Consider the following 27224-nt stretch of genomic DNA (forward strand, 5'->3'; position numbering starts at 1 on the left):
AAGTATGCACAGGGATTTCTTTTGATTTTCTTTCTTTCTTTTTTGTAAGAAAGGCTCTCTCTTCACCAGAGCAATCTTGATTTTTTATTTATTTATTTTTTAAATAATTCAATGATTACATTGTGAGATAGTGATTTTCATAACCATCCGTTTTCAGAACAATTTGATGTCCAAACATCGCCTCTATGCCACCACCAATACTAAATAAACAATCATAATAGATAGCTTTTCCAAATTCTCTTTATCTAAACACAAGCACCTGGACAGTGCAATGACTGAAAAATGGTCATATTAGTCCTACATAAGCTATTCCTGCTCCATTCAGACACATTGCACATTTGGACAATGAGATGGACTGTAATAAATTAGGCCTACGTGGCTCTGGGAATAAACAGGGTGTGGCGCACCTGTCAATGAGTCATTTTGCATCAGAATATTGCTTGTTTTTGTTGTTGTTTTCTGAGTAAAGGCTGTTGGGTCTCTACAGTAGATGATTTCCTTTTGTTTTATTTTATTATTATTATTTTCTTTTTACAGAAACTTCCTCACTCTGTGTGCTGGAAAGAAATTCTCCATGGTGGGGACAGTCTGGGTTGGGGCGCAGCCATCGATGTCGATAAAATATCAGTACAAATCCCTCTGTGGAAAGGAAACGCTCCCTCTGGGCGCAGTTTGACTGCGCTGTCCGTGGTGCTGAAAAGACTTCAGCGGCCGCGGAACAGGTTCCACCTCCGGACACGGAGTTCGTACTCCGTCCCCGCAACTGCCAAGTAATCCACAAGAGGGTGGTGATTACAGTGGGTGGTGGCGTTGGAGCCTCATGGCGGCCATCCCTTAACCACACACACACACACACACACTCCCGCATTTGCGTACCTGCCAAACCAATATTTTCGTTGGCGATAACCAGCACATATCGGACATGCGATTAAAACCTTTTATTCTCTCTCTCTCTTTCTAGCTCTCTCTCACTGTCTCTCTTTCTCTCTCTCTCACACACACACACACACACACACACACACACACGCGCGCAGCAGCAGCACCAGTCCATCCGTGTAACTTAAAGGGAGTTTAATAAACGTCTCAGCCTACTGTAATCACAGGGGGACGTTTTGGAAAGAGTAGGCTAATCTCTTCCTTCCCTCAATCCCCCCCCCCTCTCTCTCTCTTTCTCTCTCTTTCTTTTTCTCTCTCACTCACACACACACACACACACACACACACACACACACACACACACACACACACACACACACACACATTTGCAGACCAGCAAAAGGGGCACGTTTATGCACACCAAGAATTAGCATGCATCGGACACAACTCCCCATCCTCTCAGCCTTATGTCCAAGCGCAGTGTTATTTTTCTACATAGGTACAATAAAGAAACGTAAAAATACATTAAAACACAGCGTAAAGCTCCGACGTTTCTCCGCCGATCAAGTTACTTTCTGAGAATACCTGTAATTGCCCAGAAGTGTGAGCCACTCTTCACTGAATTAACACAACGCCTGCCTTAATTCCGCAAATACAATCGAATGATGTATCACTTGGGTTTAAATCCATCATCGGTGTATTAGAATCACACTAAAAGATGATTTGTAACCAATAGACGCAGCACATATACATAAAAGACAATGCAATAAAACTGTTAAGTGCATCTTCAATCCCCGTGTAGTGTAAGACAGGCAGAACTCTTGCACGAATCGGACATTTAAGGTTTCGACTTACCTTTAAGGGCAGGAAAGTATCCATTATGTGCCGCCGCGAGCTTTAAACGGTACACTCTTTTTTTTCCTGCTTCGAGTCTAAAGCCGCTCCCTTCCCATTCATGCACTAATTCCAGAAGAGGAACTGCAAAAGCAACTGCCCGACCAGCCGCATATCGCTTCTTCTCTCGCTCCTGACAATTTTTCCCCCCACCAGCAGATGCTCTGGAAAAACCTGCGCTTTTGCCGGGAGCCAAGCTGCGACACAGAGCTTCACAGCATTTTTTGTAGTTTTTCCCTTTAAGTAAAAATAACTAGCTCGCTGCTGTGTGGGCTCGTCTGCATATTTCCATGTGAGAGTGCAGCTACATGGCATAGGCGTTTGTCTATTTTTTCCCCCCGCGGTGCAGTAATTACTAGTGTTCACGTCCTTGGAATCGGTTGCTTCTCTTTTGTTCCTAAACACTTATCCAAGCAGAAAGAATGTCTCCTTTTAAAACGAAGTAAAGGCCGTAAGTCCAGAAGAAAACTTTCTTGTTTGTTTTCAGTGATTCGGAAGTTATTAGTTAGTCCAAGAGTGAGCAGATGGCGAGACGCGAAATCTGCGCCAGAAAGACTGCAATGGAGCGGCGGATAACCCTAGATGGCACAAACACCATGAAGTATCACGGAGCCCAATGGACAGGCGGTGGATGGGGGAGAGGGGGGCAGAGACAGGCAGGTCACCCAGACGTGCAGTGCATGTATGCAAACACCCACTGTAGCGAGTTTGTAGCGATAATTGCGCGTAAATAGCCACTTTGGCACGGTCCACAGCAAGCACCGTTCTGTCTGCAGAGGATTAACGATCACGGATTAGCGTGTGCTTAGGGCTCACTGCAACAAAGTAGCCTATCAGGGCTGTGAGCGAGCCTGGTTCTGTAGCATGTTGCAATCTGTATGAGTATGTGGGCATTTTTCCTGTGCATTACCCTACCTGCAGAAGCTCTTAAATGCTTGCAGGTTGCATTCTCTTTGACCTTCAAAGACCAGCAGAACTCTTTAAACAATTAACAGATATTACACAAAAAGTGAAGAAGGGAATGAACTGGTAGATTTACTGTGGTCACAGAAAATACATGAATTAATATTTAGAATAATCAGTGTTTCCCCATTAACTGAACTGTGGAACTGTTCTCTCAGACCTTTTTATTCTTAAGTTTCTCGTGTTGCTTTTTCCTGATGTCCTTTTTGGTATGGCTTCATCTATCACTATGGCCATCTTCCTCTGCTTGTCTACCAATAGCATCTCTGGTTAGTTAACTCAGGCCAGAAAACATCATAGCAATCTTCTATTGTCCAATTTTTGTGAGACTGCATACATTTTAGCCTTGTGTCCCTGTTCTTATGTGACAGTGGCACCAATTGTGGTCTTCTACTGCTGCAGCCCATCTGTTTCAAGGTTCTATGTGTTCTGTGTTCAGGAAAGCTCTTCTGCTTTTTTTTTAGCAGTAAATGCTTGTTTGAGTTACTGTTGCAGTCTTAGTCACCTAAAACACCTTTCTTCCTTATTCTGATGCTCCGTTTGAACTAATTCTATGTGTGCATATCCACCAAGTTGCTCCCACGTAATTGGATAATATGATATTTGTGTTAATGAACAGTTGAGTAAAGATCAAAACAATAAGCTCATTAGCTTTTAGGACTGTAAGGTGCGTAAGGTGTGCCTTCCCCGGGTGGTTCCTCTGGTTACAAAAGACTTAGATAAGAGACAGTCAGATTAATACGTGTGTCAGAATATTTTATTTTGGAATTATCAATTTTCCTTTTATTGTGAAAATACTGAAATGAAATACAGCAGTGAAGAGGTGACATATTGTTCATCATACTTCTGTTTTTTTCTCAATCTATTCATAGATAAAGAAATGCTCAGTATTTAATTCTATATGCATCTGACTCTGAAAACATCTGACCAGTTAGAACTTACATCAATTAACTATTTGAATTTAAAAAGGGTTATTTTTCATAATATCCATAAAAGTAATTAAGTATGAGAGTGATTAAACAACATAAAATATGTTTTGAGCTGTTAAAGAGCCACAGGACTCCAATCACAACGTTAGGATTAAAGGGATTTATTATTTCAGCACCTAAACTATATTCTGATGCCTAATGTGGAAAATGATTTTGGTCCTGCACATGGGGAAAATTGCTGCATTGGAGCTTAGTGACAGGAGCATTTGTTTTTTATTCCAGGTGTAGTATTGCACACTTTTAAATCAGTTGTTCTTCATAAGCCTCAAAATAGCTCACAGCCAAATCACAAATAATGAAAAGTGAAAGTGTGCAAGTGCATATTTCTTTGCATATATTCACTACATCAATAGGACATTTTTTTCACGTTAACTCAGTTCAATTCAATTCAGTGTTATTTATATAGTTCCAAATAACAAAATCATTCACTTCAAGGTGCTTTATATTCTAAGGCAAAGACTCTACAATAATACAGAGAAACCTCAACAATCAAACCCCTATGAGCAAGCATTTTGGTGACAGTGGGAAGTAAAAGCCCCCAGCAGCCTAAGTCTATTGCAACATAACTAAGGGTGGACTCAGGGTCACCTGATCTAACCGTGACTATAAGCTTTGTCAAAAAGGAAAGTCCTAAGTCTAAGCTTAAAAGTAGAGAGAATTTCTGTCTCCCAAATCCAAGCTGGGAGATGATTCCACAGAAGAAGGGCATGAAAGCTGAACGCACTGCCTCCCATAGTACTTTTAAATATCTTAGGAATCACAAATATGCCGACAGTCTGAGAGCAAAGTGCTCTATTGAGATGATATGGTACTATGAGGCCTGATTATTCAGGACCTTCCATGTGAGGAAAAGGATTTTAAATTAAATTCTGCATTTAACTTGCACCCAGTGAAAAGAAACCAATGTAGGTTTCCATGGCAATTTGATAATAACTTTAGACGTTTGGATCTTTTACTTCAGTGTAAGCGTGTAAAACATATAACTCACATGCCAGATGGTCAAAGTTAGTCCAAAAGTGAGCTTATGCTATTCTAACTAAAATTTTATAAATAATCCCAAATGAATTATCTCTTTATTTTGATAACAACAACAGTAATGCTTTTTTTTAACAGTGAGCAACAAAATATGCAAAACCTGAAAAAATCTTGCTGAAATTACTTTTATTTTTTCTCAGGGATGTTTCCCACTTTTAGACTAGTTGTATTTCTTTACAGTTAAATAATTAGGATAAAAAAATAATTCAATTATTATTGTTGTGCCCACCTGAGATCCAGTTGGGTTGTATGTAACCCATAATCTAAAAATTGTTACACCACTGATTCTGTTCATTGTACAAAGACTTCTATAGCTGGCAGTGACAGCATATTTTTATATTAATCACCAACACAAATTAATTATATATATAGTGAATCAAAGTCTTTTAAAAAGTAGTGTTCAAATGAAAATATTATGACCAGACTTGCAGCATTATGTTGAACACAAACATATTTATCTGTCTTGACAAGAAATTTATGTTTTTTTTTACCAAACTATTTTCTAGTATAAACATTTGTTATACACTCGTGAGTGCTAACACAAGCATTCAGTTGAAGAGATGATGGTCATGTGACAGTTAATTTGTGTTAGGTGAAAGCAAAGCTTTCATGTTACTTCATAGCACTAAAGTTTTGTGTAAAGGATTGTTCCTTTATAGCGAGTGTAATGCTTACTTACATTAGGTTAATTACTATTTTTGTATCCACTGAATTGTTTTTGTATCCACCTCGGGAATGTCTGGAGGAGGCACAAAAATATGTTCACTAATCCATTAAATCCACAAAGGATCAATAGTTCAAGCTCTTTCAGAGTAAAACAAACATTATAGTATTACCTATTACATCCAGACTACATTTTAAAAACATGAAAGTAAATCCTGTTTTTCATAACCAGGTATTTGCTGCCGCGCTAGCAAACTGAAGCGAAACCATATTCAGTCAGACATACTTAAAGTTAATGAAATGAAATCCTTTGGTATTCAGCAGTTTGAAATAGTGCTTTCAAGGCTTTTGATGAGTCTATTTTCAGACAGTGTAATTAAGCTTGATCTTTTAGTACCATTGATTTATTTCTTGATGCTTAAAGGAGGTCAGAAAAACAAGTGGTGCCATGATTGGAAGGTTGTCAAACATGGTAAGGCAGTTTGTTTGCTAAATAATTCATGGTCAAGGTGCCAAAGCTTTGCAATATGAACATCATGCAATACAATTCTTAACATTTCTTGACGTAATCATCAAAACAAAATGATTGCATATAAACACCATTTCCTGGACTGAATATGGTCTTCTTCTACACAAATCAGATTTGTCCTGATCTTCAGAACCAGCAACCTTTTCACGTGTTGTTAACTCCAGCTAATTATCTACAAGTTAGCAGGTTTTTTTCTCCTCCAGTGTTCCTGAGCAGAAAAGATTCTCTGGCAGCTGTCTCGTAGCTGCTAGTCTCTGTAGGTGGAAGTCTCCTCCTCCCCCCTCTCATCCTTTTCTTTTGCCTTCTCTCTGTTTTTTATCGATGCAGACGGTGGGGGACATAGCTGCTGTGCCTCTCTTGCCCACTGTGCTATTGATCTGTGTTTATATCCCTCTTTTGAGATCCACTTAAAACAACATTCTGATGGCAAAAATATCCAATTATACCAATTAGTTAAAATACTCATAAAATGATTCTTTTTAAAAGACAGAGATGTGACTGTATGTCATCTGGAACTGTGTAGATATAATTTAAACAGTGACTTCTTCACTTATTGTAATTTCTTATTGCAGGAACACAGTGTACAAATAATTTAAGTCAATAGAACACACGCAGTATTTCAAACCATGGTTCTCATTTCACGATATTTTATGGCACCAGTGAAAAGGCTAATAAACTACACTGTCTCTTATTTCATCCTGGCACATATTTGTAGCAGTACTTGTTGTGACTCTTGTGTGTAGACTCTGAGCGACACCGAAGTCATTATAATGATTCTAAACAAGGCTTTTAGTTGCAGTTAAATTACAGTAAAGGAGCTGTAGGTGTCCCTGTGTAAATGGAACTGGAGACAAAGGGTGCCTCATTTAGTTAATGCACATTTCATGACCAAACTGTCAAAATATAATTTGCACAGACAGATAGTTGATGGAAATAAACAGAAACGTGTTGTGGAGAAAAATGTTAAAGGACACAAAGACAAGATATAAGAAATCTTGTGCATGTGCTCAACAGCAAACATGTCAAATCCATGGCAACAAAGGCAAGAAAATAAAAAGAACAGGTAATGAGTTAGACAAATTCAGCCAAGACAGTGTGATTATGGTTTTCAGGAGGATGATAGAAAACAGAGGCAGGACTGAGAGGTCCGGCAGCACTGATGGAAGTAGTTCAGACAGACTGACGCACTTTGATATACTCTTTAAAGCACTGATTCACCTTAAGCTTTGGCCTTGCTGCAGTTAGCCTCCATTGCCACTTTAAAGATTTGAAGTTAAGGTTTGTATTTTTTACTTTTAATTCCATTATTGCTTTTGAGATTTTTTTACAGGAAAACTACTTGTCTGTCCATCCAACCATTTTTTAAACTGTTTATCCAGTTCAGGGTCACCGGAGTCTGGAAACTACGCCATGTGTAGGTTTACAGAGACAGGTTTCACGCCCAAGGGGTCTGGTGCTCCCTGGACATGACAGGATATGCAAACCATAACAGGGATAGCACAGAGAAAGAGAGAGACAGCCAAATACACTCTCACATTCACACCATTTGCCAGTTTAGAATTAGCAATTACAATGATATACATGTCTTTGGACTGTGGTAGGAGGTTAAAATACCCACACATCTCCACACAGAGAAGCCCAAGCTGAAACTCTGAAACTCAGACTCTTACAGCTCTGAAGTTTCCTGTTAAACATGGCCAAAGTTTTAAATAATGAGGCCAGCATGTGCACAGCTAGACGTTGAGAGGCCAAAGCTCAGGCTACAGACTGTGGTTTTGTCTTGTTTTTATTTGTGGCTCTGAATGTCATCACTGAAATGGGATATTTGTCTATCATCATCTTAGGGGTACAGCCCGTCCTGTTATCACAGAAGCCCCACTAACCACTGTTCATTTTGTTTGTTTGCAAAGGGCAGTCAATCAGCTGTTAACGCTGGATGAGAAGTCTCCACCTGTATTTACTCTAGAAGACTCTATAGCACTGAAAGGAGTCCAATACAGGTGAGTGAGTCAGAGAAGCTCACTTCTGTTTGATGCCAGGCATCTGGGTGAGCTGTGGAGGATTTGCTGAACTTGACGGTAGCTGTATTTTACTGGCTGCTAGCTATTTTTAGCCTCTATTAGTTGCTGTTCGCAGGCGTTAGTGAAACTTTTCTTTGAAGCTGATGTAACATTTTTGGGGGATTCTGATGCTTTTTGAATAAACTCTCATATAATGTGAGAATGCAATCAAACAGTTTATCAGAGGGAAAATTTATGGGCTCACCAAACAATTAAAACACAATAAAACGTTTTTTAAATGATCAAAAATTGATTTAAAAAATGTAAACAAATATATACAGCCTAATGAAAAAAATCCCCAGTATCAACTATATTTCCTTCTGCAAGACAAACATTTGTTTATTCATTTAAATTCAGTTGTATTTATATTGTGCCAAGTCATAACAACTGGAAGTTAGAAATAAAAACAAGGGCCTACAATGGCAGCAGAATCTCAGTTACAAATATGTAAGTTTTACATAATCTTCAAATTCCCGATTTGAAACAGACATGATTTATAATAATAAGAATTTGAACTTGTGATTTACAGTCTCATTTCCAGGGCTCTAAATTGCTATTTTGTCAAAGCTGCTGCCAAGGTACAAGGTGTCCTTTGGCATCAGCTGCAGTAATATTGGATGCCAAGAGCAAACACTGGTAACCATGTTTTACAAAGAAAGGTTCTCCTGTTTACAGCAAACTTCTTTGTCAGTTTCCTGGTTACCATTTTGTGCCCTGCAACAGTGAAGATATCAGCAAGATGGAAACTCTGGAACATATGTCTATGTTCTCAAAGCATCGATTTCAGATGGTATGGAACCTAAAAGTCTGAAGTCTTTCTGATTAGATATCCAGCTTTTCTGAACCACAACTATTTGTACCAGGAGGCAGTGTAAAAAAAAATCAATTTTTAAAAAATTCATATTATTTTCTTTTATTATTGTAGCACTTTCCCATGTTTTCAATCTAAATACTGACTACATTACTCTACTCCAATCATCTTCTTTCCCACCTCCTTTGAGCCAATCAGCTTTCGCTTTGCATGGTTTAAATCTGTGCTCTCTGTCATTCTCCATTTCCAACTGCCATTCGTGCAGTCCACCTCCTCCCCATCTCCATCTGACAGACACCTCAGTCAGAGCTCCATCCAAGCCTCAGTCTTCATCTTCTAGACTCTGGGGTGGTCCTGTCCTAAATCCTATCACTGCTGGGATTCCATTCTGCAATGATGGGTCATCAGAGTCCAATCACCACATATATTAATTTCTCAATCTCAGTAAATCCTGTTCAGTTCTTTAAAGTGATCTCTCCTTATTGAAATAGCATAATTACCATTGAACTATGCACTTTGTCAAGTATATTGCCATAGCGTCTGTTTAGGTTCACTTCCTAAAATCCCTGTCATGGTCCGGAGTCTGCGACTCCGTGTTTATGTTTAGTCTATTAGTATTCTGTGGTTTTGGTTACCTTGGGTGTTTGTATTCTTCTGTTCATGTTCTGTGTCCCCCAGTCTGTGTTTAGTTGGTGTGTTATGTCATTGCGTGTATGTGTTTCCTGTTTTATTGTGAAGGTCTGCATCTTATGTGAGTGTTTTCAGTTTGCCTCCCTAGTCTCGTCACGATAATCACTCCCAGCTGTGTTCCCCACCTGCGTGTAATCTCCCTGTGTTCTCTGGGTGTATTTAAGTTGTGTCTTCTGTCATGGTAGTTGCTGGTTCGTCTGTGTTGTTTCCCCTCGGTCTTCCCGTATGTATTTCTCCGGACCTCCCTGCATCCTCGTTTCTGGTTTGTCTTATTAGTTTACCCAGTTTAGGTTTCCAGTTTCATGTTTTGTCGCCACCGTTGTTTGTACTTACCCACCTATGTGAATAAACACTCACCTGCACCAGAGCTGCCGCCTTTTGGTCCCTTTCTACAATTCCACACGGCTTGCCCCGGCAATCCGTGACAATCCCACATTAAAATGTGAAGCCTAGAGCTTCTTATAAATGCATAAGTTTTTTTTAAGCTTTAAAACACTGGTCATCGATTTTGTTTTGAGTTTTACTGTATCATAAATTGCACACTGTCAATTTATGATACTACATTTACTTAAAGGAATACAACATGCTTCAACAAGAAAGTAAGATTCAAGATTCAAGTTTCTCCCTTATTACTCCTGATAGTTGCCTTATGTCTTCTTGCCTGCGTCCACTTTTGTGTTTTAAAGTTTGATTTATAAATGCTTTCTTTATTCTGTAGTCTTTGGTAGTTCATCCTGACTCACAGAACCTTTCAATAGAAGGCAGAAATCAACAGAAGGCACTTTGATGCAATAGAAAGTTAGTGGAAAGTCACCCTCCGATGTGGATGCACTCAGTCTGTATGATTTGCACATTCATTATTTTTTTTTTTACATTAAAATGTCACCTTCAAAAATGTTCTAGCACAGCCAGTCTTATGTACAGGAAAATAATCCTAATAATCAAAAATCAACCAGTAAATAATGTCTGAGTTTGTTCCCTGAATGATATAAAAAAACACCTTTAGTGGAAGCTAAGATTCAATCACTGAACACTTACATTTGCAGGACTTGTGACAGTTCTTAACAGTAATATCTATGGGGAAAAATTCCTGGCTTCCTTCTTGTTTTGTTACTTGCCATGGTAAAATGCCACACAGCATCTCAATTCCCACAACTTGTCAGTATGAAACGGGGAAGGATTTTGCTGTTTCACCACTTGACAGTTTTTCTCCTGCATGCTTTTATGCCAGGCTGACAGCATTGTTGCGAAGATGCATGGCCCTGATCCTATGTTGCTGTGTTGCAATCCATCAGAGGTGCAGAGGATAGAGTTCAGCTTGTCTCTATGTTTCTACTGATCTCCCATCTTCTGCACAGAGTCGATTGGAGTATCGGTGCCTGTGGCCAGCTGGCACACTGACATCTGTGCAGTAGAAAAGTTAACCACATAGCAACAGGATCATCAGATAGAATTAAAAAAAAAAATCTCAATGATCTGAATTAAAGGCATGACAAATTTTATGGTCATGGCAGTTAATCTTGTTCATCACAATCAACCCGATGACCTTTTATGAAGCCTCATGGAATTAGCTGCAAGTGATTGATGCTCACTGCAGCCATATCGTGTTCATAAGGCCATGAATGATGACAGGATTAGGTAATTGTTATCTACTTGTAATGATGTGGGATCACATTTTTCAATGACTGTAGCTTCTAATTAATGTGTTTGTAAGCTTATACTTTGATTTCAAATCCTGACCTTCATACTGTAGATGTCTCATTATGCACAGAACAAAGAAGTTTAATGATTTCATGTTAAACTGGCATCAGATAACTTAAATATATAATGTAAAAATGTATAATAATATCAGCTTTATAAGTTTGGACATGCTTCCTCTTCTTTATATTCATTTTTACATTATAGAACAATAGTAACTAGTTCATTTATGAAATAATGCATAATAAAGAACTCATAATTTGTAGTAAGAAAATATTCCTATACGTTCTTTAAAGTTGCCAGCAGCTGCTGTGTCCTTATCATTGTCTGGAACCAGCAGCATCACTTGAATGACTTCAAACTCATGCACTTCCATCTCAAACATCTCAGTTTTTTTTTCTTACCTGATCATTGTGAAGGTCAACTCACTGAATAGGCCTTTTGTAAAACAAAGCTGCTCTGCTTGTCTTTCTCAGTATAAAAAGGTCTACAAGATGCACCCTAGGTGTGAATGAGTTTGTATGCTAATTGGAATGTCAAGCTACCCAGCAGTGATTGGCTTCTGGCTCATGATAGTTTGTTATATAAGCAGCCAACATGGCGATTGCCTTGGGTAGAAGATTCATTAATTTTCTTCCAGTTCCATCCAGCCAGTCCTGGTTCTTCCTAGAGCCCTTGCTAGGTGTTTTGCTTGTTAGTCTTAAGGAGTTTGTGGGCGTGTACTGCCATTTCTTTTGACCTGGATTTCTCTGTCAGTAAGTTATGAAGTAAGTGGTTATATTTTGATTTGTTGCTTTTAGGTATGTCATCTTGGTTACAACACCCCAAAGTGATTTTAAATGCCCAAAACCTTGTGAAAATATTATCAGTTAAACACACAATATATATTTGTTTTACGAAGTTCTTATTGTGGCTTCTCGAGACATGAAAGTTTGGCTTTCCTTGTTCTTGTTCTGTAGGGATGCTGAAACACAGGATGAGACAGTAGCTTGTCATTTACTTTTTATATATTTTTTTATACTTTGATCTCATAACATATGTATGCACATAAATATAAAACATGCCATTTGTTGCAATATAGCAAACAGACTTGTTTTCAAGACATCTAGCCTTAAACAAAAAGCCAGTCCATGTTCTTCTCTCTCTGAAAGAATAATCTCATCTGTTTTATTATGTAGCGCAAATGATAAATCTCTCGCACGTGCTCTTTCATCCACATGAACAATTACTGAAGCAATGTAGTCAGTGCCACTGACACAAAATGATGAATAAACCAACCAGATGACAGTCAGTACCTAAATCAGTCAATCAGTCAAGATGCCACCCTAGGGAGACTGAGAGACATCCATCTTCTCATGACAGCCGATTTATTTACTGACCACTTGATCCAGTGGGAAAATGTGTTCATTTGCTTTGGAGCAAGAGACAAGAGCCCCACTGTGGAATGCTAATGAGACACTGAAGAAATAATAAAAGGTACATACGATACTTCTGGAGATTTACTGTTTCAGTTTTGTTATTCTGAAACCTTGAGAGAGGTGCATGCTTTGATACTGTTTTGGTCTCTCCCTCTTTTATTACTACATTCCCTCCGTTGTGGTTGTTATAGATTTAATAAGAGAAATCATTATAGGATAGGAGCTTTTACCTAAACTCACTTTTGAAATACATTCAGAACAAGGTTAGAAGCAACCTCGCTGCCCCAAAAAATTAATTAATAAAAAAAAAAAATCTATATTTCTTTATATGTTTTTACTGCAGAAATAGAGAATGATGAAATGTGAAGACCCATGGTCATCATTATCACTCAGCTATTACTACACATTAGAGATGGCACGATACCACTTTTTTATGTCCGATACCGATACCGATATCATAAATTTGGATATCTGCCGATACCAATATGAATCCGATATAGTGTTTTTTAATCAACAAAACTGTTTTTTAAAATATCTTGCTGCATTTTGAAAGTCTGCAAGTTCATACTCAAGTTTAAAACAACAACTACACTAAAGCTATTCTGTTATACCTGTATACAAAAAAAATATTTCATAGTTCAGCAATACTGATCAATCTAATAAACTTAGACCTACACCATCCTCCCTATTCTGGTATTTTAAAGAGTACTTAGCGTAAATATTAAGCAACCTAACTAATAGGGTTCCAACTCCCAGCAACAACAAAAATAAATAAAGAAAAAATAGGGAACCACCCCTCACGCTCCACCTCATGATGCTTAATCGACGTAATCAACCTTAATTTGATGCAGTGTGAAAAAAAATGCACAGAAATCAATTATTTTTCAAGAAATATTAAGTAGATTCAACATCTTTCTTCAACAAAATTGCAGACTGCACAGATGGTACCTTCCCAAAGGAAAAAGTACTATAGCTTACTAGGGTATATATATTAGACTTAATAGTCACTATATACAGTAATTGACTTCTATTCATTTTACATCAAATTAAAACTTTGTGTGTCAGATAATTATTTATTAAAAGCTAGACATTTTAAATGAGAATAAGAAAGAAAAGTATGTCTTTGTGCCCCCTTTTCCCAGTTAATGCCCTATCGGCCCCCCTGGCTAAACTTTGCTAGATCCGCCCCTGTACAGTTACCAGCCGTCAGCTACGTAGAAAAAGATCCTGGAGTAGAAAGTAATATTAAATACATTCTAACAACAGCTGATCAAGCTTAAACGTGCTGCTGTTGTTCACCCGCTGGTTTCCTCTTTCTGGTGCAAAGTGGGCCAAAAACAAAGACAGACTCGCGACAGAAAAGCCGATCAGCTGATCATTTAAGCAGTTTCACGATTGAAGTAGCAGCCGGAGAGCGAGAGGCAGTCGCTCGTTAAGCTTAACGCAGGAATGCTTTACAAACATTCAGAGATGGACTTACACACTTGCTTTACTTCTCTCGGGGATAACTTTGTCGGAGATGAAATGCCGGGTTGCTAGCGAAGCTCCAAATGCTATCCAGACCACCGACAGGTCCCGCATGCCACAGCCGCTCTATCACGTGATGCATACTGCTCCGACATGCTAACGTTCTGAGGTGAGTTACGGCGTGTTGCAAGTTTTGTGAGGTGCTTTCGTGATATTTAATGGATCGGATTACATTTTTTATTTTTCTCTGATATCCGATCCAGTCATTTAGGTCAGTATCGGACCGATACCGATACGTAATATCAGATCGGTCCATCTCTACTACACATATCACTATGTGATGCAGTAGCAGTCAATATTTCTTGGTGAAAATGTATTGAATATTGAATATCAGCAATAAAACTTCACAAATGCGAGTAGAGATGTAGCTAGAGTGCACCTGTTGGTTAAAAAAAGTCAGTCCCAGCTGATGATGACTACCTCAGAATCTACATTTCACTCTTTCCTTTACATTCCTCCCTTGGCAGAAGGCCACAAGAGCAAAAGATGAGGGAGAATTTTGTTTTGTTTTGTTCTTTTGTGATGGAAAAAAATGCATAGAGCAGGATACATTAAAACCAAAGAAAGAAAGAAAGAAAGAAAAACCCTTCCCACTAGCCATCATTGCATAGCATTGCAGAGAATGGCTATTTATCACCCAGTAAATATTGTTTAAAGTAATACTAATTTTAAGCTTTTCATGCAGGGCTAACAGGCAGGAAATGATGCTGCATTTTACTTTTACACTACAACTTTTAGAAAGGGTAAACTATAACTGCCAGAGGACTGAATCAGATTGTATCCACAAGGGTCAGACTACTGTGGTTCTCTCGGGTCAACAGTGGTGCGTATCTAACATTAGTAAAACCACAAACTAGCAACAGTATAGAACAAGAGTCTGATTCATGGTAGCGTGAACTCACAAACAACAAAGCACAAGAGATCTGCTGCTACAATCTGTTTTTGGTACTAGGTAAGTAAAAATTTGTGCAGTTTTATAGTACTTTTTTACATTTAAGTTTGAATTTGATGCCAAGATCTAAAACTGTATTACATATTCCGTCATTACGGTTTCTTTATCAATATTTCATCATTACATCTCTATGTGGATCAGTGAATATAACAATGCTGAGAAAGAGCAACAAAGTTAACAACAACTGTCAGACATAGCTTGGAGAGATTATGTAAAACACAAGTTTTATAATGATCATCTTTTTATGCTTTCTCTATAAAATCTTCTTTTCAAGCTGCTGTCAGATTCTCACCTATGCATTTGTCAGCATAAGCAGATTTTCAGCAGCACTCCTGATTTTCTTGCCAGTACAATTGAATGTTTTCAGCATCTTTCCAGGCAAATTTCAATTTGCCTCTTGCAGTTGGCAATTACCTCCTCACGTCTAAATGCTGACAGAGCACTGTGCAGTAGCTGTACTGTAAGTTAGAAATACTGTACATGGCTATATAATATAAAGCTGATCGGCTGGTGGAAAGGAAATAAAAGAGTTGATGAACAGCTGTGGTGCATGGACAATAAACCCCATTATTCAAAAGTGGATGTACTGTGAAAAACTGGCACACTATTTTATTAGCCCATATGCACTCATTAGATAAGGAAATTTGTGGCCCTGTCTTTTAACTCACACTCAATCAGACTCCTGTTGTTGTGCCGCAGGAGTTGTTGTAGCTTATCCTTATTAAATCATTTTTATTTTTCATATAATTGCATTATAAATATCTCATTTGTTACAAATATTGAAGAGGTATAGGTCAGTGACATGCATTAGCAAAGGTGACTAACTGAACTCTAAGACTTAACCAAGTGAGTTATAAAACAGTTATTTTTGTTGCTAATAAATTATACAATTTTAACTCATTTGATCTCTAAGTGACATGCACAATGAAGAGCACACTGTGTGTATACTGTATATCTGTCTGGGCTTAAACTGTTACTGCTTTGAAATCAAGTCCTTGAGACATCTCTGACACCTCTTGCAAAAGAAACTTTCTGAAAAAAGACAATTTTGATTATCCAGCTCAACTGAGGAGACTAAAGATAATGTTCATCAGTAACAGCTAATATTTTTCTAATGTGTGTCAAAAGCTCAAGGTGTCCTTTATTTGTTATATTTGTCATGTTTTTGAAATGTACACATGGGAGGCAGACTGGATGAACAAAACACGAGTCATTTGAAGCTGATATAATGGCCCAAATACAGGAATCTACAAGGGAAAAAAAACCTGACTTCAAAAACCTAGCAAGGAAAAACACAGGGATTTTAATAGACACTCAGACTGAGGGGAGGGGCTGGACTAGTTACATGCTTAAGATAAACATGAAATTGGAAACAGGATTGAAACCATATCAGAAGAAAGAGAAAGTAACACTAATCACAAGAAAAAGGAGACAAAGATATACCAAAATCAAACCAGAAACGATTAATGACCATACGTGAAATACGGAAATGAAAAAAGTGAAAATGGAAGTCATGTTGAGCATCTTCATGTGCGTTCTTTATGAAAACACCACCACCTGTAACCAGAAATGGACCTTGGAAGAGAGAAGGGTTAATAAATGTTAAAACTATAAAAATGCTTCCACAAATAAATAACTTTAAATGTTATGTTTGATTGGGTATATTTGCAATAATCATTCACTGAAATATCATTTAACAAAGTCTTCATAAAGTAACACGAACAAAATAACACCTTATAAGAATCACCTATATAAGAATCCTTGAGCTTCTTCACAGCACATGAATTGAAACTCCAGCAAACAAACTCTGGGCACAGGGATCATGAATTTATTAGCTAATCCCCAAAGCAAGAAAAGAAAGTTATGGATGCAGTGTAAATAATAAAAGCCACTGTAAACAAAATAACTGAGTGTGTTTTGGATTTATAAATATAGCACAATTTGAAACTACAATGTAATAAAAAAAAAGACTACATTATACCTTTGTGGATGACAGTATTTGAAACCAAATAACCAATCTGAGCTGCCGCATGAGTGTCTTTTCAATCCAGTCCAATTTCTCTATCTGCCTTTTTTTTTTTTCAGGGTCACCAAAAGGTCTGGAGTATCTCCCAGTGTGCACTGAAAGAAAGGCAGGAAACTGCAGCTGAATTTACAGTCATGTCTTCATTTTGACATACTGTATTAACACAATTGATCTAAAATCAGACAAAAAAACATAGAATCCGAGTAGAAAGTTATATTTTTTACTGTAACAACCACAAACATGTTTAATGAATCATATTTCATAACTTTAAATGCAAATATAAATTGTCAATTTTAAAATTTTAAAACTTTGTTGTTTTGCAAACAACAAAGTTATTTGCAGCCATTTACCTTTTACCCCCTTTTTTTAATAACCATTTCAAACTATTTACAGAACAATCAGCTGTTCTGCATTCAATAAGATGCAGCACAAATTATTTGTGCCACTCCAAAAAAATTATTTCTGTCCACTATAAAGGAGAACATCACAGCCTGATACCTGCAGGCCTGACAGCAGCAGGTGTATCACTCCTCATGTTTTCATTCAGCAGTTGCCTCATTGTTCTGTCACTCCTAAAACTTCCCCCTCTCCCTAAACAACCAAACAACCATGTTGCCATATCATTTTTTGATTGGTCGACAGAGGTGGCACCAGTGTACGGCAGCCTCACCTCTGTCAGTGCTCCCCAGGGTGGCTGTGGCTACAATGTAGCTTGCCATGACTGTGTGTGTGAATGGGTGGATGACTGGTTGTGTAAAGCGCTTTGGGGTCTTTAGGGATTAGTAAAGCGCTATATAAATACAGGCCATTTACCATCTTCATTTCTACCTTTTCACTCTCCTCTGTCACTTTTTCCCCATCCATAAACACTGCAAATGACTGACAATCCTGTCGATTACAAACACCACCTTTGACAACATTAAAGCTCCAGATCGATACATAATTACCAGCAATTTAATTATCCATTCACACTGTGGGTAAACTGCTTCTTCTATGAAAGAAAAAAACAACAACTAAACATGCTTTGTGTGTTGATTCTTAGAAAAGAACACTAAAAGCCAATTATGATTACATTAGTCTAGTCATGCAGACAGGACATGATGATGGCTCAGCAGGCTATGCTGGGAGCCTATTATTTACCTGGGTTGGGCTTTTATTTACTGCATGCATTTATTTCTCTTCATACAAGCGCATTTGCTAACCTTACCTAAATCCAACAAATGCACGTTTCAGAATATGGCAGTTCTTTGAAAACAAGATTAGAGAGAATTTGTCTGACAAGGTGCAGACTGATGGTTAAATCCCAAACAGCCGTATACATGCAATGCTCCATTCGTTTTACTGGGATTTTACTCCTTAAATTGAAATACTAACACAGCAAACATTAGTAATCCTGTTGGTTCAAAGAGAAGGGTCAAATTCTGAATAAAAAGATTGTTTTTTTTCTGCAATGGTGTCAGTTTCTTTCCTTGTAAAAACAGATTTTTTTTTCTTCTCGCATGTGTGTGTTTATATATATTTTTTTAAAGCAAGAGGCTAATCAATCTTTATCTACACGTAACAGCTAATGAAAAAGATAGCAAAAGCTCTGTGTAAAAACTATGATCCAAGTTCAACCTGAAAGCCTCTTTGAACCTTAGTTCCTTGTGGAGACCAGTGGCTTGAAGTCACTTTTATAACTACTCAAAAAGACAAGTTTCACTGCTAAATAAATAATAAATCTCTTAATAATCCTTCTTTGTACTTGTACCTAGAAATGTTTTTCAAATACATGAAAGAGAACTTCATTAATTTCATACTGCACTTTCATACTGACTTTTGAGATAATCTCTTCAAAGAAAAAAAAAGATAAGGATGAGGTTGAGACATCTTAACTTTTAGTATCTAATGGTAGATCTAGATTCTCCTGCTGTACTCATAATCTGTGTAGCCCACTTTAAGATAAATATTTCTGTATATATACACACATTGGTGTAGCTCTGCAGTTTTCCATCTGACAAAGTCAATTTAAGCTCTTCTTTAAGGATATACTCACTTTTAGGTAGGAGTCGTGTGCCCCAGATGACCATATTGGCAAAATCTCCCCTATATTACATCAGAAAGCAGAAAGAGGCACTTCTAGAGTCATTCAGTAAAAGCTCCAAATTCACTAATAAACAATAACTGTTGTCCACGTCGCCAGGCCAGAATCAGATGTGGAAAACTGTGATTTTTGTTTTTTTATAATGATTCAATGCCGATGATGTTATAGAACTCAGCTATAACTAGACCTACTATTAGTGGCAACAGGTTTCATTTTAATAGCAGTTTGGTAGCATGGCTCCTCCAAAGGGGAAAGGGTCATAAATGTGTTGAGAAATGTGAGAGAGCCATTATCTACCCGGACCACGTCATGTCCACACTGAAACAATTAACCAGAAAGCCAATTTAACTGAGCACAAATCTCTCTGTGAAAGGTTTGTGTTTTACTGCTAAAGGTGAAATGCTGACATTGTGGCACCTTGCTTCTTTTATCTCTTTTTTGTGGACAACTTTGTCAGGCTTGTGAACAAGTGTGCGCATTTTTATTTATCTTCAAGAACTAGCTGCTGCCCTGCCTCCTGCCCTTCAGAACTGCTTTGAAAGACCTCAAGCATAAAAAGATACTGTCCACCAGACAAACATCAAACAGATGACTGAGGAATGTGGCTTACATGCATACAGTGTGCAAAGGTTGTTATGTAGGAAGAGTAGAGAGAATGAAACTGGTTGAGAGATAGGGATGGGTATCGAAAACCCGTTCTTGTTGAGAACCGGTTCCCACTGTTTCAATTCCTTGGCATTGTTTGCCATTGTTGGCCATTTTTGCAAACGATTCCCTTATCGATTCCAGTCGCCCCGAATGATGTCACCACGTTGCGGAGCATCATTTACCTGGCAGGAAACATGGCGGCTCAAATCCTCAAAAGTTTGGTTATACTTTACGAGAACGGATGACAACAGGGCAACTTGCAATACTTGCAAAGTAGATATTTCATTTAAGGGAGGAAACACTACGAATATGCAAAAGCATTTGCTCACAAAACACGCGGTGACCTTAAATGAATATCATGTTTGTAATTCTGCTCTGGACTCGTGAATCTCAACCCAGCAGCAGCGGTAACGTTTGCACATCCTCTCCCATTAATGCGGCAGGTAAATAATCAACTAACAGTGCATATTATGTTAGCGTGATCTGCCTTATTACAAAACCTGCCATTACTGTGCATTTAGGTGACCATGATGAGACAGACAGAGTCTGGCTGGCTCAGATGCTGGCAGTTGTCGCTGCAGTCTACCGGTAGCGTCTCCTTTCAGGCCAGGATAGACGAATGTCACCGAGCAGTGACTAAGTTTGTGGTCAAAGGCTTGAACCCATTTGCCACAGCAGATGCCCCCGATTTTCGGTAAGTGAATGTGTTTAATTGTAGGCAGGGACATTACTGGATATTCTTGTGTAATTGCTACAAAATAATTTATGTTAAACTTTGTTATTGCTACAGAAGAATATTTATTTTATTATTTTACATTTACAATTTCTTTTCCTGGGGACCCTGTGACACCCCATGGAAGAGCCATAGGCTGTGGATCTCTTAAGATCTCACTGCTGGGTTTGTAAGGCCATGTTAGTCCTAAATTTCTATCTTGTTCAAAGAGAAGATATAAAACAAAGTTCTAAGCTAATCGACCTTAGTGTTCTCCTTTTTTAAAAAGAATCGATAAAGAATCGAATCGTTAAACAGAATCGGAAATGGAATCGGGATCGTGAAAATCTTATCAATACCCATCCCTAATGAGAGATCACGTGTGCTGTGTCACTAACAAGTTCAAACTTTATTACTAAGAGCATTTGCTCCTATTAGCTGCAACAAAAAGAACACCCAAAGATCAGAGTTAATTACTCTGAATGTATTATTTAAACAAGCCTCAATTATGATTGTAATCATTTTGGCTTTCACAGCAAAACTTTTTTTTTCTAATCACACTTGTATGATAATTGGATAACATGAAGCAAATTTCTTTCTGTGTAAATAATGGGAAAAGTGCGAGTTAGCTGCACATTACCTTTTCATTAAGTGTGCAGATCCTGCACAATCACAGGGGAGTTTACGGTTCACCAGATGGACTGATTGCATAATGCTCCTTTTTTTCTTCATTTTATAACTATTACAATACAGTAATTATGTCAGTCAGTCCTGGAATCAATTTCTTACAGGCTTTGAGGTCTGTATCCTGTCAAACCATTGCCTATACAAATGAATGAATGAAGGAATGAGCTGAATTAATGAGGAGTTGAATATGATGATTAAACAGCTGAGTCTTATAATGACTAGAACATAGAGAATAAGCAATCAATAACAAGGCAACAAGGCCACTGTGTGGTCCTCACACACACACACACACACACACACACACAGTTTGCTTTGTTCTTATTCACAGGTTTTGGTTCTATCTGCAGAAAAAGTATGTACACTGTATAATATCAGAGGAATGTTTGAATAAACCAGATTCAGAAATGATCTTTTAAATGTCAGCGCTGGGTAAATTCTTTCAGATTTTAATACGCTAATTGTTTTAAAAACCTACCATTTAAAAAAATATTTTGCTGGTTTGTTGTGTGCAGAAAGTCACAGTGTACCATGTTTTTACTGATCATCAATATTCAAAATGATATATTTTATACATTCTATTGAAAATTCTACAGGAAATGGCAAGAAACACTGTTACTTCCCAAAACATACCACAGGTAGTGTTTGTGCATTGGGCTGATAATTTCTTACAAGTATACAGTATTTTCTCTACTCCATTACTAAGTATGTATAAATGGACTATCAAATTGCAATATGAGGCCAAAACTGGACTCTTTTCAGTGAATTGAGTTATTGCACAGTGGGAATTCATGGAGCTGGACATAGAGCTGTTGCACACAACTATTATTAAGAAATTCAATCCTGAAGTATTTTTAGATTCCTGCCCTGGAAGTTCTGTCCTGACAACTTTTATTATTACCACATCTGCACTGGATGCTCAATCAAGCGTGTGTGTTGAAGCAGCGACCATTCAACTTCAGTTACTTTTTGGAAAAAAAAAACAGAGTGACAAGGAACTAAATCCAAAGAGTACTGGTAATGTTGATATGGCAAAATATAAAAAAGAAAAATAAATTTTAATTTAGAAAGTCAATTTATCACTTAAGCTCATGTGTCCTCTATGTACCAATTTAAAGTCAGCAGTGAAAACAAAGATATACACATGTAAGTGGTCAAAATCTTGTGATTTATAAATATTGGCTAATTTAATTTTAAAAAATTTTTCACTTGTGTGGGCTGATGTTAACTTTAACAAAATGGCATAGGTAGAGTGATGCCAATGAGTAATAAGGATGTATCTACATTTCTACATCAAAATGTTTGGAATAAACCCTGAAAAAAAAATGAAATGCAGAAAGTAGTGAGAGTCAAACCTTCTGATTCTTCTCCCTTCACATTCCTGCTAGTTTCACCAAAATGTGTGATGCTTTTCCCTCCTGTGTTAAAAGAAATGCTATTATTGATATATTTGTAGTCTGACTGTTACATTACCGAACTGAATGAATCTTATGTCTCCATGATCTGTGACCGACTCTGACACAGCTTGAATACCATTTGGTCAAACAATCTGTGACCCCCTCCCCCAAATCCTTCTTTGACAAGTTCAGCTTTGACATGATGTTTTTGCTGTGCTCAATGCTGCAAGACTGAGTACTGACTTTGAGCTCCCATTTGCTTCTGTTACATTGCATTTAGATGTTTTTTTTTTATTCAAAATTAGCCTGGGTATTAGCCTAATATTGTCTAGACTGTATCACTGTCACCAGTGAAGTGATTTAAAATTGCTACCTGTTGACCAAAAAGACATCTATGTAAAATGTTGTCCAAAAGAAAGATATAGAGCTACACTGGCACACTTTAGGCACTTTCCCCCACTGAGCTTTATATTTGTTTTGTATAGCACCTTGCACAGGTTTTCATATGACAAATACCATCTCTACAGTGAGGAACAGTGGTGGTCGCAAACACCATGCTGTGGGTGTGTTTCTCAGTGGCAGGACACTCAGTGCAGTTCAAGCTGAGTGAAGGATGAAAGAAGCCAAATGCAAAGTGTGACAGGCTTGAAGGTGGAGTTGACACAAATTTAGGTTTATACATTCATGCAGAGTCAAAGAAAAAGTCAAAATTTCTGCATTTATTGTTCAAAGGAAACATACACAGGAAGGTGAAAGACACCAAATGAAATGCATGAGGCTGACTCAGAGGACGCTGGCTAATTGAGAACAACTTAAAAAAATGCTGAGGAAAAATAACATAAAGAAAAGATGAAAGAGAAACAGGACTTACAAAATAAAACAGGAAATGCTTCTTCCTAATCACTGGACTGTCATTTCTTTCATTGAATACAGAGATACGAACGAAGAGCTATTCCAGAGTGCAGAGACCTGAGCCTGGATGCTAGTCCAACGCTAAGGCAACAAACACTTAAGTGGCCTCATGCTAAGACTCTGCCCTTGAGTGACCCAGCCAAAGCTTTGACTTAAACCCTAAATGTGGAGTGACCTGAAGGTTGTAGTTCATGAATACTTCCCATCTACTGTGGATGTATGTCAAGCTGTGGCTTCACGGGACTTCCCAAGCAGGGATAAACTGCCTAAGACGTGTTCAGAGGAAAAAAACAACAACAAAGCTGGTCTCTTTAAATGCACCCAACAGCACTTCTAACAAGTATTCAATTAAGTCTAAATACCTTTACCTTTGGTAAAGTAAAACAACAAAAACAAAGAAACAAAACAAAAACAAAAATAGCACTGAGCAGGATTTTTTTTTTTTTTTTGGAGTCTGTGTCCTGCACAGGAGAGTTATTTCAAAAGCTTTATTTTACATTCTTTACTTGCTTCACTTACAGTTCATTTTTGCTTATTGGTTAGGTTTTTTAAAAAAAGCAATTCTAAGATGGAGTGCAGAGGTACACAGGCGTGTAGGGAGGACAAGTCAAGGTGTGGCTTGATAGTTCTTGACAACTATATTAATACTGCTATATACAACTACATAAACCGTATGAAATGATACAGATTTTTTATAGTATCAGTCCTTTATAGTCTTTCTAACCCTGTAAAAATACTAAGAAATCCTAAGAAATTGAAAGGAAAACCCAATTCTTTCATACAATCTCCAGATGACAGAAATTATAATTAGTATGATATATCAAAGGTTCTGACTGACCTTACTAGGGGAAAGACTAAGACCAAGTACCTACCATGTGAAGAAAAAAGCCAAACAAAAACAGTAGATTGTGTCTTAAAATCACATCATTTATTGGGCAAGATGTTAACTAATGCTACCAGTTTCTAAGTGAGATGATGCATTTTCTTGAAACATAGCCTTCATCAAACATTGCTGATGTGAATATGAACAGACAGAAAGTGTCTGACAAGGTGACAGCAAGGAATGGTAGTCAAGGAATGAAAAACATTGAAGGTGTCATGTTAGGACAAAATGAGGACTTGTGTTGCTTCTGTGTGTCAGTGAAGTTTCCATTTTATTAGTTATTTTTATGATACATTTTGAGAGTTTTAGACTTGTACATTAAGTATCTATATCATAACTAAATCTTTAACAAATATTAATTTATTGTACACTTTTTGTATGCACAAGACAAAGTACAAGATTACTACACAAACAACAAAAAAAATAATTCCACATGTTATTATTTTTGTAAGATGATGGTTGAAATGACCAACTGTCAGTTCCTGGAGAAATCCTTTGTGATGAAATTGTATCCACTCACAGGTAGGGATGGGTACCGGTATCCGGTGCCATGATGACACTGGTTCTGACATAAACGGTAGTAACCAGACCGAAAAGCAGCGCACATTTCGGTCTGGTTAATTTCGGTGCTTTTTTTTTTTTTCCTGAGATGTCATACACTTTGGATTCCAGCCAATCATTTAACTTTGCAAGCGTAGTAGGCGGGCCCAGGTACGTAGGTTCTTTTAGAGCAGAGCTACAGATTAAAAACACCCAAGGCGAAGCGGTCAAAAGTCTGGCTGTACTTCACAGCAAAAGATGCAAACTCAGCAGCCTGCAACAAGTGCTTTAAGGTGATACTGTGCAAAGGAGGTAACACTTCGAATCTGATGAAACACCTGGCGACACTTTTTTTAAAAGCCGAGAAATGCACCGTATTTGATAGCTTGCTGCAAGACCTCACACCGAGTGCAGGTGTGGTGCCTGTTATCAGACCCGGAGTTTGCAACATCCCCCAAAAACCCGAAGAGGAGAGTCCTGGCCCCTAGCCCTGCCAGTGTAGCAGAAATGATGACGTATGATGATGATGGCAGCAGCAGCAGCCGTTCTTCTCTGGGTGAGTCGCTTAATGTTGTTTGTGTGTAATTTACGTTGAGTAGGCTAACCACGTTATTACATTAATGCATGTAAGGTGAACTAGCAAACACCCTTGTAGTTACATGCGGCTGTCTTCTTGTTTGATGGCAGATACTACCTTCACCCTGGCTGTTGTGATATTTTGATACCATGGTAGCATTTACAGGATATTGTTTTATAGTGATATTATACAGGAAAACTGTTACTCAATAAGGCCCATTTACTAGTTGTTTTTCTCTTTCTCTGTGACCCAAGAATTAATGTGTAAGAATCACAGGATGGTACCTCAAGGTCGAAAATACCACAGAGACGAGACCACTTCCTTACTCCCATCCTCCCTTCCTTATCTTTTAGAAAAGAGCTTGTTAAAGGCCAGGTGGTTTGTTTCAGAATTCACTAATGAAAGAACTCTGTATTCTATGTCTAGGAGTGTATTTTGCTGGAATGATCATAAATTGTAGCTGAACTGATAAACTACACAAAGGATACTTCTTTGCTCAGAAGGCAGGAAGACGTTTCCTTATTTGGTCTGTACCGGTTTGAACTGAGAACCTGCTGACACACGAACCTTTTTTTTCCTCTATATAAACTGTTGTATACTGAATAAACCTTTGAGTTGATTTTGGAAGAGCAACCTGAAGCAGTTTCTGTGTCATTTTGTTCTCCCAAGCTACTCCCGGCGCTGTAACTAACCTGCTGAACGGCATACCTGAGCTTACTTTGAATAATTAATTTTATACAGAACTCTGCTTATCGGTGCTCACGCCTTGGAGGAAACCCGATCCATGGAGAAACCCGGGACGGAGATTTCTTTCACTGGCCAAAAAGGCTAAAATGACCAAAGAAAAAGTAGAAAACAGTTAAACATGAGAGGTTTTTGGACAAAGTTGGTGTTTTTTTTCCCCCATTGATTAAGCACTGCTTCCAGCCAAGAGTGATACCATAAATCCCCTATAGCTGCAGAAAAGGCTAACATTGTTATCTTTTTACAAAAAAAACAGCTAAACATGAGAGGTTTTTGGACAAAGTTTGTGTTCTTCATTCTTTAAGCACTGGTTCGAGCACCGTTTAAGCACCGGCACCGTTTCAAAAGTACTGGTTTGGTACTGGTATTGGATAAAACCTAAACAATACCCATCCCTACTCACAGGGCTTTATTTCTCACAGAGATAAGGCAAAAGCAGGAATGCAGTTTTTTTCTTATGAAAGAAACTTAACAAGGCCATCCAGTTGTTTAACTGAACCTTCAGAGCAACGTTTTGTTTGCCTCCACAACGTTTAAAGCACTTCCAAAATCTCCTCAGAGTTAAATTAAAGCCAATCTTCCTGCTTTGTACTGTGTGTATTGTTCAGTATCTCACTTTGATTAGTGTTTTACCCCACCAGTTCTTTTGTGCTTTAAAAATGTGCTTCTTCTTGAGGGTAACAGCATCAAGTCTTAAACATAATACTTGCACAACAAAACCACAGTCAAATTGCTTAATGGTACCACATTTTTAGTTAAACATAGTGAGAAGAAGCATAAAAGACACATACTGAGGCCAGATGCATTAAAACGCGATATTTCAGAAGGTTTTGCACTTCAACATTGATTCAGTAAATCCAAGTTATCCTTTTTTAAAAAGGAAAAACATTTGAACACAGCGTCCTGTGGAATG

General features: G+C 37.9%; 1 protein-coding gene across 3 annotated transcripts in view; it reads right to left on the reverse strand.

Annotated features, from left to right (window-relative positions):
- LOC146551962 (leucine-rich repeat and fibronectin type-III domain-containing protein 2) overlaps positions 1-2614 on the reverse strand; it is a 140100-nt gene extending 137486 nt beyond the window's left edge. For all 3 annotated transcript variants that reach the window (XM_085258185.1, XM_085258183.1, XM_085258184.1), the window contains exon 1: positions 1732-2614. The gene's annotated coding sequence lies outside the window, so the exon portion shown is untranslated. The remainder of the gene's footprint in view (positions 1-1731) is intronic.
- Positions 2615-27224: the final 24610 nt, after the last annotated feature.

This window comes from Mchenga conophoros, linkage group LG19 (assembly GCF_057382185.1).
Source record: "Mchenga conophoros isolate Kocher_MC1m ecotype Shallow Benthic linkage group LG19, M_conophoros_male_GT1.1, whole genome shotgun sequence".
NCBI lineage: Eukaryota > Metazoa > Chordata > Actinopteri > Cichliformes > Cichlidae > Mchenga > Mchenga conophoros.